This window comes from Carlito syrichta, unplaced genomic scaffold, assembly GCF_000164805.1.
Source record: "Carlito syrichta isolate Samal-C Ts95f unplaced genomic scaffold, Tarsius_syrichta-2.0.1 Scaffold287411, whole genome shotgun sequence".
In the NCBI taxonomy this organism is placed as follows: Eukaryota; Metazoa; Chordata; class Mammalia; order Primates; family Tarsiidae; genus Carlito; species Carlito syrichta.
Window position 1 is genome coordinate 15431 of NW_007231507.1, and position 13871 is coordinate 29301.

The window sequence follows — 13871 nt, forward strand, 5'->3', positions numbered from 1 at the left end:
AAAACGTCACCTCTTAACCCAATGCCCAACAGACGCCAGGACACATATGACCCCCACACGGCTACCCCTCTCCAGTGCACCTGGGCATCGGGCCCGTTTGCTTTCTCCCTGTGCTCCCATGACCCCAGCGTACTCATGCTAGGGTGCTGATGGTGAACCCAAAATGGACTTCATGAGGTGACCACATGGAGACACAGTACGTGCCTCCTTAACCATGCAGGCCGCCTCCTGGCCTGAATGGCCGTGTGCAGCCAGGGCGTTGGGAGGGCTCCTACCTCGGCCAGGCCTGCCGGATGGATGCCCGGCACTCCCTTGCAGCTCAGGGAAGGTCATGTTTCTAGGCCCATGACTGGCTGCGGTGGGCTCAGCTCCTGATTAGGCCCCCAGTGAAAGCCGAAAGAAAGTTGGCACTCTCAGGCTGTGTGCTGGGGGGAGGGGGCAGAAGGGGACCCTTAATCATAGGCACACGGGGCCAACATTGTGGCCTCCAGAGGAGTCAGAAAGGCTGGCTTTGTCAGAAGTGGTCGCAGTGCTGGTGCCACTGGGGGAGCCAGGCTCTACAGTTTGTTTCTCCCTCTCTCTCTCAGTCTCTCTCTGTCTTTCTCTTTCTCTGTCTCACTCTGTTTCTATCTCTTTCTCTGTCTCTGTTTCTCTGTCTCTCTCTGTCTCTCTATGTCTCTCTTTGTCTCTCTCTGTTTCCCTCTCTGCCTCTCTTTCTGTCTCTCTTGCTCTCCTTTTCTCCCTCTCTCTGTCTCTCTCTCTCTCTGTCTCTCTCTATTTCTCTGTCTCTTTCTATGTCTCTGTCTCTTTGTCTCTTTCTCCCTCTCTCTCTGTTTCCCTCTCTGTCTCTCTTTCTGGGTCTCTCTTGTTCTTTTTTTCTCCCTCTCTCTGTCTCTCTCTCTCTTTCTGTCTCTTTCTCACTCTCACTCTTGGTCTCCCTCACTTTCTCCTTTTTTTCCTTCTTTTTTGGGAGATGAAGTCTTCCTCTGTAGCCTATGCTGGAGTGTGTGGTGTGACCAAGGCTCACTGCGACCTTGACCTCCTGGGTCCAAGCAATCCCACCACCTCAGTCTCCTAAACTGATGAGACTACAGGCACACATCACCACACCCAACTAATTTTTACATGTTATGTAGAAAAGGAGTCTCATTGTGTTGCCAGGCGGGTCTCAACCTCTTAGGCTCAAGCAATCCTCCTGCTTCAGCCTCCCAAGTCATTAGAATTATAGGTGGGAACCTGTAATTTTTAACCCCACAAACGGCTACTTTTGCATTTTCCGTCTCACAGGGTAGCCGCTGGAGCTGAGTGTGCTGAGGACGAGAGGGTTCCTGCCACCAAGACAGGGCCATTCTGCCATCTTAGAGGTGGGTGTGGGGCCCTCCTGGGTGGGGGGTTTTGGTCTTGCAGCCCTGTGTCTTTCCACTGCCAGATATGAGACTTTGGATCTGCACCATTTCTGTGGTGGAAATTCTAAACTATGCAGCCAGGAATGCGTCTGTGCATCTACAATGACCTCTCTGTGTCTCCTTTCTCTCTCTCTCTAGTTCTGTATTACATTCTTCCTCTATGATCATTCACAAGCTGTTTGAAATGAGAGATTTGACAAGCAGACTTGCAGGTCATACACCAAGTGTCTCCACTACTGCTCGCTGCCTTTCTCAATCTGTTTTCTCGTCTCTTCCTGAAAAAAAATATAAATTGGTCTGCTGCCAAATTACCCCCGCAGGATGCCACTGGGGGTTGGGGGCTCCTTTGGGAGTGCCGCTGCTCTCCGGGAGTTGGGGGAGGAGGGGTATTTTCAAGTGTCAGAGCATTTCTACCAGCCCAAACAAGATGAGTTAAGAGACTGGGTCTTCTTCTGAGGTTGAGACAGAGGTGGGAGCACCTTTGCTTGGGGAGACTGGGCGTAGTTAACAGTTGCATGTCCCAGAGCTAGCTGAGGGCAGCTGGGTATTCCCCCCAGTGAAGAGGAAAGAAGTGGCTTCCACAGGCATGAGACCCGAAGTGGAGGACTTGATTGAATCTCAGTGAGAAAATGAGTTACAACAGCTGTCCGTGCTTCCATTCAGACAGACATGTACTTGTCCATTCACTTATTCATTCATTCATTTGACATACTTTTTTATTTAAGAGAAACTATACACTGTATACTGGGACACAATTAAGCACTGTTTCTGGGAACTGTGAGGGCCCCATGGGGCCCTTCTGGGTGGTCTATTTCAGCCTCCAGTGTGGCCCCCATTGTGGTCTCCATGCCCCATGCCCACCCGCCGGGGCCCTTTGAAGCTCACGGAGCCTTCTTTATACTCTCCTGCCTCTGAGTCTCCTTTCAACCACATCAACTTCCGTCAGCGCCCGATCCCCTCTCATGTAAACGTCTCTTCCTTCAAAGGAAAACAGGAAGGGGGACCACTGAGGAAAGCCGGGAGACATGGTGGGAGACATCTGCCTGGAAGTTGTCCAGTTTTGACTTCTGAGCTGAGCCAAGACCTAGTCCCAACCTTAGCAAGGGAAGGGCGTTCATGCCTCATCTCCACCATCCTCACCACCGGGCTGGTTCTGGCAGACACATGGGCTGTTCCCAGAGCTATGATCATTGGGATTGGATCAAAGGAAAGGCCCCACAGAAAAACTCCTAGAACAGCAAAGGGTTCCCAAAGGGGAAACCTCAGTCCCGTTATGTCGAGAGCCCAAGAGGACACTCTGGGCGTGCTTGCAAACTGTTCTGCATGGAGAGATGGTTTTTACTCCTCTCACAGAATAGGACGGTTGTGTTTTCCACGCGGTCACCCAAGTGCTGTCAGTCTTTACTGGGGAGAGAGACCACATGAAGACAAGATCTGTTATTATTATTCAATTGTTCGGTACTTGTTCGCATATTCATTAGCCTATTCAATTTATAATACATCTCATTTCCTCAGCACAGCAAATGATCCCCCTTTCTTAGAATGGCCGTGGAATTTAATATTGAAGGGATTTCACCTGGCAGTTCGCATCTGCAGTGAAAATTCAGTTCACAGTTGCGGTGCCTTGGAGAGAGAGAGAGCCAAGGCTGCGTGGTTCAGCAAATAAAAAGAGAAATTCTGCTGGATCTCCAGAGTTGATATGCAGCAGAAACAGTGTAACCAAAACACCCCCTCCCACTTACATGCCTGCGACAGCAGCTTCTCTTGCAGTAGGCAAGAGCACATGTGCTCTTCTGCAGTTTTTGTGGGGAGGATGCATTTGGCAAATGAGCGGGGGTTGGTTTCTTTGTGTGGGGCGGCAGCTGAAGATATTCAATGAGGTCCTAACTATTGCTTTCCAGAGCTAGAGACGCCATGTGCTGGGTGGGCTGGGGCTGGTGAGTGGTTCTCTTTTCTGAAGGAAAAGCCAGGCCTCCCTGCCTCATGCTGTCCCTTATCCTAATGCAAACTTCTTGCACCTGCTGGTGGTGTTGAAGACTGACTTAAGGTTCCCTGTCCAGAGGAAAAGGTGCATTAGCCCTCCACAGGGATTGAACCTCACTTTGGACTCAAAGGAAACATTAATTCCAGCTCAATGGATAGATAGGTAGAGAGAGAGAGACACACACACACAGAGAAAGAGAGAAAATATATATACAACTGCCTTTAAACACATCAAGATGTTGGAAGGTTTTGGGAGGTGTTAAAGAAGAAGAAGGAACAATGGCAACACAAAGGAAAGAGGATCAGGGAGTATAAAATGCATCCTGTCTAGTTCTAGGAAGGCTTGCGAGTAGAGGTAGGACCAGAATTGGGGATTTCAGGTCACTCTCAGGACCCGTGTGACTCACAGCAGGTCGAATCATTACTATCTTCACCCCATTTCAAGCACATCAGAACTTCTGCCTTGACTGGGTGCGGTGGCTTACACCTATGATCCCAGCATTTGGGGAGGCTGAGGTGAGAGGATTGCCTGTGCCCACAGGTTAAAAAAAAATTTGCTGGGCATGGTGGTACATGCTTAAAGTTCCAGCTACTTGGAAGACTGAGATGGAAGGATCACCTGAGTTCAGCAGGTAAAGGCTGTGACGGCAATGAGCATGCCGCTGCACTCCAGTTTGGGCGAAAAGAGTGAGACCTCAACTCAAAAAACACAAAAAAACAACAACTTCTGCCTTGTTTCCTTGTTGCATGGAGTTTTTTTTTTTAACTCAAGATATTAATGCACTACATCTATGAAGCTTTCTCTACTTCTGATAATGACCGTAAAAACGAAAATATATTGTGACAGATGCTTGAATTTTCCTACATTATATTTATTGCCAAGGAAGGGAGTATTCCCTAGCCCTCGCATTCTGCATCCATAAAGAAATCATTGCTGATTCTGTCCTTGAACTCTGTCAGTTAATTAAAGGAATGTGGAGGAAGCCTATCTCTCTGGCTTCGTACTGTTAATTACAAAGGTATTCAATATGCCACTGCAAATGGCATTCTGCTAGTACTTAATTAAAATAAATACAAAAATTTAAATGAACTAAACAGATCTTGGCACCCGTCTATGGCTTCAGGGCCAAATTTTATGTGTGGCTAGAACGCAAGCGTAGGAATTCATCTTCACTCTTTGCTCCTGATGGACTGGCATCCGGCCAAGTGCAGGAGAGGCGGCCGCCATTTTATCCACTGACTCAGTGGACATTGCCCGAAGTCCCTGTCCCTGACATCCGACTTCCCTCCACTCTCCCTGCCCACGCTTTAGGGAAACCACTCTGGATCTCAGGGGAGGGAGGAGAGTCTTTCTTGAACCCGTCTTCCCTCTACCAATTTACAACATGTGCTTACTCACTAGGTTTCGTCATGGGATTGGGAGACATTTTTCAGATGCAAACTCATTAATCTTGCTTGTTCCTTGCATGGTAGAGAGTCAGAAAAGAAGACTCCTTCAGGCTGACTGATTAGGAAACGGAAGAGGTACATGGTATAAGCCACAATCTTGTGGATGCCCCTCCTACCACTGTGGGTTTCAAGCCAACGCTGCTGGACCCTGCCTTCGTGCCATCCATGATGGTGGTATTGTCGAAAGATTTGGTGGCACAAATCAAGTGAATATTTTCACAAAAAGCAAATGGAATGTCTATCCACAGATTCCCAAGCGTTTTATGACTGCCATTTGTATACAGATAATTGATGCCTCAAGGCTCCCCATCAGCAGAACCTGTATGCCAGGGCTTCTAGTGAGCAGAAGTGTGTAATGTGAAGGTAATACCTTTGCCTTCATGATTTTGAAATTCACAGCATCATTTCTTCAAAACCAACTATAATTAAATTCCAATTAGAGAAGGTACAAAGTGCCTCAAAATAAGATTCATTTGATTAAAAGTGATAGAAACTCAACTCTCCCTCCCTCCCTCCCTCCCTCCCTCCTTTCCTCTCTCTCTCTTTTCCCTCCTTTCGTCTCCCTGTCTCTCTCTCTCCTTCCCTCCCCTTATCTCCCTCCTCCTCCCTCCCTCTCCCTCTCTATCTCTCTCCAGCTTGCTGTCCCTTCCCTTTTCTCTCCTTCCCTCCCTCCCTCCTCTCTCTGTTCCTCCTTCTCTCCTTCCGTCTCCTTTTCTCTCTCTCCTTCCCTCTCTCCCTCTGACTCTTTCTGTTTCTCGTCTGCTTCTTCCATATCCCTGTCTCCCTCCTTTCCTCCCTATTTCTCTCCCCCTCCCTTCCTCTCCCTCTCTGTCTCTCTCCTTCTTTCTCTTTCTGTTTCTCCCTCCCTCCTTCCCTCTCCCTTTTTCTCTTCCCCTCCCTCCTTCCCTCCCTCCCTCTCTTTCGGTTTCTCATCCCCTCCTTCCATTTCCCTGTCTCTCTCCCTCCTTAAAAAAAGAAAGAAACCCAATTCAACTAGCTTACTATAAAAAGGGAGTCGTTGGAGGAGACTGGGGGTAAGCAGGAGTTCAGGAAATGGTGCACAGTGCACCAGATCCCCCTCAGGATTCTCTCTCTCTCTCTCTCTCTCACTCTCTCTTACTCCCTCACCTCCACTCCATCTTTCTGTGGCTGGTTTCTCTCCCTTCCTCACGTGTCCTCCTTCCTGTCTCTCAGAACCCCTGCTTCTACACACCATAGTGCATGCGAGTGCCCGGGTTGCACATCTTTTAGAGAGAGGTCAACATGATGCCACCTCTGGTCCTAAATCGGAAAACCAAACATGTTAGCTTATTGGTGCCAGGGGCAAGGTCATGGACACTCACACTGGACTTACGGCCCCTCCTAGGAATGCCTATGTCGTCAGAAGAGGAGGAGCCCTTAGGGATATGCTGCTCTCAGAAGGGGTCCTGCGCAGTCAGAATGATAAATGTTCCCTACACACATGCCCTCAGGGGCAGAGCGTAGTGCTGGTGGCCACCGAGTACTGTAGAAAGGTGTGTGAGACATGGGTCCTCTGTGGGGAATAAGGTAGAGGCATAGCTGAGCAACCTGGTGAACAAGCTGTGAACGGAGCTCGTGATGCCGGCTCTCTGAAGGCCTATCATGTGAACTGACAAATAAGGTAGGTTTGCTCCAGGCATGCGTCGTGTGAGATTCTCCCTGGTTGTATGGGCCTCCTGCAGGGGAGTGAGTGTGTCTTAGTGGGTCACTGGAGACCATGAAGAAGTGGGAACTTTGGGGACAGCAGGCTTCTACTAGGCAGGGTTGCCAGGGCAGGAGACAGGAGGACACTCCAAAAGAAGAAAAAAATTTGAGAATGAGTAAGAAAAGCAGGAGGGGCTGGACATGCCTGCAATCCAAGCACCTTGGGAGGCAAGAGGATTGCTTGAGCCCAGGAGTTCAAGACCAGCCTGGGCAATATGGCGAGTCCCTGTCTCTACAAAAAATAAAAAATTTAGCTAGGTGTGGTGGCTCGTGCCTGTAGTTCTAGCTACTTGGAAGGCTGAGGTGGAAGGCTCACCTGAGCCCAGCAGGGTGAGAATGTGGTGGCCGTGAGCATGCCATTGCATTCCAACCTGGGCAACAGAGTGAGACGACCACTCAAAAAAAAAAAAAAAAAAGAAGAAGAAGAAAAACAAAAAGAAGAAAAAAGGAAAGGAGGGAAGCCTGAGTGTTACCCAGAAATGATCGGCAGCCTGGTTTGCTGCTATGCAGGTGAAATGATGTGTGTCAGTCTCTGGGGCTGTCATTACAAATGCCACTATCTGGGTGGCTTAAATAACAGAAATGTATTTTCTCCTAGTTTTGGAGGCTGGAAGATTACAGTATCAGCACTGGCTTGCAGATGGCCTCCTCTTGCTGCCTCTGTGTGTGGCCTTTCCTCTCTGTGAGTTTTCCTGGTGTCTTTCCTGCATGTCCTAATCTCCTCTTGTTATCATGGCACCAGTCTGATGGGACGAGGGCTCACCCTAACAGCCTCATTTTAACCTCTTCAAAGACCCTATCTCTAAATATAGTTACATTCCAGGGTGCTCCAGTTAGAGCCTCAACACATGAGTTCGGGGAGAGCATAGCTCAGTCCATAACGTGATGCAGTCGGTTTTTGCTAGGGTACCATTTTAAGGAACATTGAACGTCTTCGTGAAGAGACTGTCCTATCTCCTCAGGAAGCAGTTGCAGTCAGATTCGGCTCCTGGGATAATTCATCAATCGGTCCGTGGTCAATAAGACTAGCTGGGGGGTTAGACTGAAATTGGAGACAGGTTAGGAGATGCCTGTGTTAGTTCTTCTGCTGATGTGGAACTAGAAACTGCAAGGTTCCAAGTCAGGTGAGCTGCCCTGGCTCCCAGCTGGCTCTCCCTGGTACTGATCCCACAGAACAGGGTCCAATGGAATTTAGGTACCGTGTTGGTTCCAAGATGCCCTCAGGGAAGGAAGAGGAGAGTCAAGGGTTTTCCAGGGCAAGGTGTAGGGCAATGTAGGGCCTCTGTGAAGTCAAGTCAGCTGGTACCAGGGGTCCCTGACTTAAGAACCAGGGATTTAGTCTCTGGGATATAGGAGCAGGGTAGAGAAAAGGAAAAGCAGTTTCTGGGGCTTGGGGCCCTAGGCAAGATGGACCCCGCAGAGAAAGTGACCGGGCTGCACCCACCGGGAAGAACCTGCTATAAGGGTGCTGCCTCTTTCAGGGACTGGACTTGGTTCTGGTGTCTGGATAGAGCTGGATCTGTGCTGAGGGGTCTCTGGTGTGAAGCAGCCCCCACAAGGCCACGTTGCAGCTGATAGTTGACCTTGAGTCCTCACTCCCTCCACTATCTTCTCTGCTGGTTCCTTCACACCCACTAACTGTGTTTGACCAAAGACAGATAGGCGTTCTCTCTGAGCAGAAGGAAGCAGCATTTGTTTATAGTCTGATTGGCACAGGGCTGCAGTAAACCAAATACCTGTTTCTGTGGGAAGTGTAATTAGTGCCTATTTCACAGAAAGCTCTTAGCACTGATTGAAAGCTCTGGAGGTAATGGTCTGAGTCATTGGGACTTTGCTGTGCATGAAATATCCTGGGAGGAACCAATAACTGTCAACATTCTTGCTCTGAGAAGTACAGTCAGGGACCACTGAGAATCCCTTCAGCTCCTACAGATGGGGATAATTCAGCATCTTTAGATTTACTCTGCAGTCTCCCTGGTACTTTTCTGCTTCCAATTCCATGACCAAACTGAGGCGTGTTCTCTAAACCAGCCTGCCTCCATTTTCCCCTGTTTTTCTTCCCCCTTAGATACTGTATGTTTTCTGAACTTACCATCTAAAAAATACTTGAAGAAATGGTATCATTTTAGGAAACTTAGTTGTTTGGTAACATCTAAGTATGGCTGCAAAAATCAGATAAATTCGGGGTGAAATCTGTAGTTAAAACAGAAAATACACATTCATCTAATAATTGAACATAGGACTGAAATAAACGTGGGTTCTAACACACCCTTGACCAACATAGAAATGATTTAATCTTTTCCAATGCTTTCACTCAACCAGTTAACAAGTCTTCATTGGCTGGCTGCCAGTCAATGGGAATCCATCTTTGGTGGGCAGTGAGGGAGCAGTCACACCAGCCTGAGACGCTTGCTAAATCGTGTGACCCACACCTGATATGAGTGAGACTGTGGCCAGGCTGTGTGGACCCCAGGCACTCGGCAATCTGAGCAGGGGCAGGAAGGGAGAGAGGACGTTCCCACCTGGGGCTGGTGAAGAAACCTGCAGAGCACACCATGTGTTCTAAGAATCCTACAAAACTGACCCGGCCCAACAGTGACAATGTGGGGACTCAGGATCTGGGCATGGAGGAAACCGAGTTTCTGGCAGAGGAAGGCAAGAAAGACTGAAATGGAAGAGCCTGGAGTCTATTTCATTAAAAGATAAACAAACAAAAAAAAGAGAGAAAATTGAAGAACCAAAGTAATAATACAACAATTCAAAATCGAACTGAATGAAGGAAAGTGAAACAAAACGTCATCTTTTATACACAGGAGTCAGCACATCGTTTCTGAAGTTAGTCAGTCAGCCAATAGCTATGTATGCCTTTCCTTTAAAGTGAGGGCGGTAACTGCTAGGAGAATGAAGGTGTGTCCTCTAGGACAGGGATCCCCAAACCCCGGGCCACTGACCAGTCCCAGTCTGTGGCCTGTTAGAAACCGGGCTGCAGAGCAGGAGGTGAGCTGTAGGGGAGTGAGCGAAGACTCATCTGTATTTACAGCCATTCCTCATCACTTGCATGACTGCCTGAGCTCCACTTCGTGCCAGATCTGTGGCAGCACTAGATTCCCATAGGAGGGCGAACCCTGTTTTGAAGTGCACACACAAGGGATCTAGGTTGTGTGCTCCTTATGAGAATCTAATGCCTGATGGTCTGAGGTGGAGCTGAGACGGGGATGCCAGCATTGGGGAGTGGCTGCAAAAAATAGATGAACATTAGCAGGGAGGTTGGATGGCACAAAGACAATAACCCATTGCTTGCAGACTCATAGCAAAACCCTTTCTGTGAGTGGCAAGTGAGTGGATGTACTTCAATTCTACAGCTGCACCTGATGGTAGGCTTTCAGTCAGAATCCGACACTTATTTCAGTCTACATGTGGCCCATTCATTATTTTATTTACCACTTCTATCCATGTTTATTTTTTATAGTGAATTGTAGTAATTATTTCATTATATATTACTATGTAATAATAATAGAAATAAAGCGCACAATAAATTTTATGCGCTTGAATCATCCCAAAGTCAACTCTCCTGCCCCCTGGTCCAGGGAAAAATTGTCTTTCATGAAACTGGTCCCTAATGTCAAAAAAATTGGGGCTCTAGGAAGCAGAATTTTGCGTGAGGAGGGAGATTCAGGAGATTGTTTTCTTATTATAAATTTTATTGTGTGACTTGACCCATCACCTGTTTATGAGTTACTTAGGGAATAGATTGAAATTCTTTTCAAAATGTTGATCAAAATGTGGCATTTCTCAAAGTGCATATTAAATAGACATTATTTTTAGAGCAACTTTATTGATTTTTTTTTTGAGTTGGAGTCTCACTCTGTCATTCAGACTGGAGTGCAGTGGCACGCTCCCAGCCACCACAGCCTCAACCTGCTGGGCTTCGGCGATCCTTCCACCTCAGTCTTCCATGTAGCCAGAACTACAGGCGTGCGCTACCACACCCACCTAATTTTTAATTTATTGTAGAGATGAGGTCTCGCCAAGTTGTCCCGGCTGGTCTCGAATCCACAGGCTTAGGCAATCCACTTGCCTCAGCCTCCTGAAGTACTGGGATTATAGGCTGAGCCACCAAACCCAGCTTAGAGCAACTTTAAGTGAAGAAAAATTGAATAGAAAGTATCCAATTCCCATATTCTCCCTGCTGCTTCCCAGTTTCTCCTGTTATTAGCATGTTGCATTGGTGCAGCACATTTGTGACAATCAATAAACTTGTATTGACACATTATTATTAATTAAAGTTAATAGTTTGCCTTAGGGTTCACTCTGTGTTGTATAGTCTATGTGTTGTTTTCAACATCTACTGTTATAGTATCCAACAGAATAGTTTAAATGCCCTGAAAACTTTCTAAAAAATTATCATCTAATTTGTCAACTTTTAAAAGCATCTCAATGTCTAATTTCTATAATATTGAGCCTTGATCTTCTCCCCCATCCCCTCCTAATTTTTATTGGTTCTTTATTTTTACATTGTGAAAGCTCATCACATTTATAGTCTGCTAGGAGATCATATTTTATTTTTTCACATTTTATCAGTTGGTATAAAAAATTGAAAGTCCTTAGAGAACATTTATATTATTATGACTCTGTGAGCTCATGCTAATCTTGATTTCCTCCTTTATAGGTCCAAGGTCATGACTCTGGCATGACCTCACCTGTGACCTTGGTCATTAGATGGAGAATGTTTCCAGCATCAAGGACAACAGGATTTTATTTTCCTACACCTTATTTAATTGGTCACAGTTGTGCTGTATTATTGTTTGCTTCCTCTTTCAAGATTGATTTTCTTGCACTGACTTTTAAATTTTATATCTTTTCTTGTTGTCTTTCTTTTTCTCTTGTTGTCAAAAAAGACAATGATTTTTATATTGTGTCTCTGACATCATCCTTTCTGTTTTTCTAAAAGACATATCTTGATCACAATAACTGCACTTCTAGTTTGGATGGGTAGCTTTCTAGCCAGATTTTTGTTCTGAGGCTTAGTCATGAGGAAGAGTCACTGTTCTTCAACTTGCCATCTTTCTCTTTTCTGATATTGTCCTTCTTTGACTACAGTATATCCTCAAGTAGCTCTATGGAGAAAAAGCACAGACACTTTCTGAGCTTTTGCATTTCTGAATCTATATTTATTTTTCCTTCACCCAGATTGGTGAGTTGATTGGATTTAGAATTCTAGACTCAAAGGAGAATATCGGCAGTTGCTGCTGAAAAGTCTGGTGCTGATCTCATTTGTATGCTTTACGGGAAATCTGCTTTCTCTCTCTAGCAGCTGTTAGACACTCTGGATTCTTGGTGCTAAAATTGCATGAGATATCTTAAATGAGCTACTTATTATTCATTCATTTTCTGTGCTGCCTAGCAGATTCCTTTAGTCTGATGATTTATCAGTTATGGCCTCAGCAGAAAACAGATGTCTACTCAATTTAGGATAATTTGAAAATAATTTATTTATTTTGTATTTGTAGAGCATATCATTATATGCATATTCTTAACACTGCCACACTGATGATCATTTGTACCATCTCCAAAGTTGTGTTATGATAAACAACCTCTAATGATTATCCTTGAGTACCGATGCATTTTGACATTTGTGTGATTAACATTTTAAGAATAATTTTTTATTGTGGATATTTAAATCATTTTCAACATCTATATGTATCTCATAACATCATATTGAAAGAGATTTATATTTTCAAAGTGTGGACAGGGGCAGGAGACCAGAGAGAATAGCACAGGACCCTGGGGTCCAACTAGAGGGCTCTGGTAACACCCCTAGGCCATAGGGTAGCCATCCTGAAAGAGCTCGGCAAGGGACTTAGCCTGGGCCATGGCCCTGTGAGAGGGGTAGGGGAAGAACCTTGATGTCTGCCGAGAATGGATGTGCAGCGACCAACAGGATCCAGCCAATCCAGAAGGCGTTCTTAGCTGTGCAGCAGTGCCTGCCATTTTTCCTGCCATTTTTCTTTCGCTTTCTTTCTTTCTGGCTTTATTAATTGAAACTTGGACCCCTTGATATCTCTAAACCCTTTCTTATACCTTTCTTCTGTTTGTTTGTTTTTGCTGTCTGTTTTGGGAAATTTCCCAGCCTTCGATGAAATTATTCAATTATGGAAAACAAGTGTTTAACTTCCAAGAGTTCTTTCTTAGTCTCTCTTTTTTTTCCTTTTTTTTTTTTTACTGCAAGCTAATCTGTTTTGTTTTGTTTTTAATGTTAGTTTTCCACTTACTGACTTATAACTTACTATGTGCCAGGCGCTGTTTTAAGTACAAAGCATGTTTAGACAGGGAACAAATCCCTGCTCTCATGGAACTGGTACCATATGTGGGGAGAGCCACAGGAAATGAATAAGTCAACACTTGGTATGCCACATAATGCTAAGTTTTGTGGGATAAAATACAGGCTAGGTGGTGAGGGAATGGCAGGACTGACTGGGAATTTTGAGGAGGAGATGCTATTGTATGAAGTGCAGGCAGGAAACACCTTGCTGATATGGTGACATTGGAACACAGACCAGAAGGAAGGGAAGGTGTGAGCTCTGATGATGTGTTGGAGGGATACAGTGATTTGTCAAGTCACCTTGTGGACTTTCGTCAGAAGTGTTTTGCTTTGTTTTGATCTTCCCTGTCATATCATATCTCCCAGACTTCTCTCAAAGGTCAATTGAATAACCAGTTTCTCTTTTTTGTCCCTTTTCTTTCATACTGGTGGTTTTCCTCACATGCTGCATGATCCTGCAGTCTAGACATTTGAAAGATGGTAGGGTGGGTTAATTTATTTAGAAAGCTGCTGTAGGTTTCCTTTGTTGTTATGCGTGGAGAGTTGCCCTTGAATATGAAATCTCTGGAGTCCTAGGTATGTGGAAGAAGTCTGTTGCCTGACAGATCTCACTTTAGGGGCTGGCTTGCTTTGGGGAAAAGGTTTATATCTTATCAGTCTATCCATTTGTCTATCCATCCATCATCCACCCACCCATCATCCGTCTGTCCATTTTTCCCTTCATCCATCCATCCTTATATCCATCTATCCATCCATTCATCCATCTATCCATCCAGCCATCCATTGTCCATTCATCCATCCATTTATTCACTCACTCATCCATCCATCATCCATCCATCCATCCGTCATCCATCCATCCATCCATCTGTCATTCATTCATCCATCCATCCATCATCCATCAATCCATCCATCATCCATTCATCCATTCATTTATTCATCCATCGCTCCATCATCTGTCAATTCATTTACCCATTCATCCATCCTTC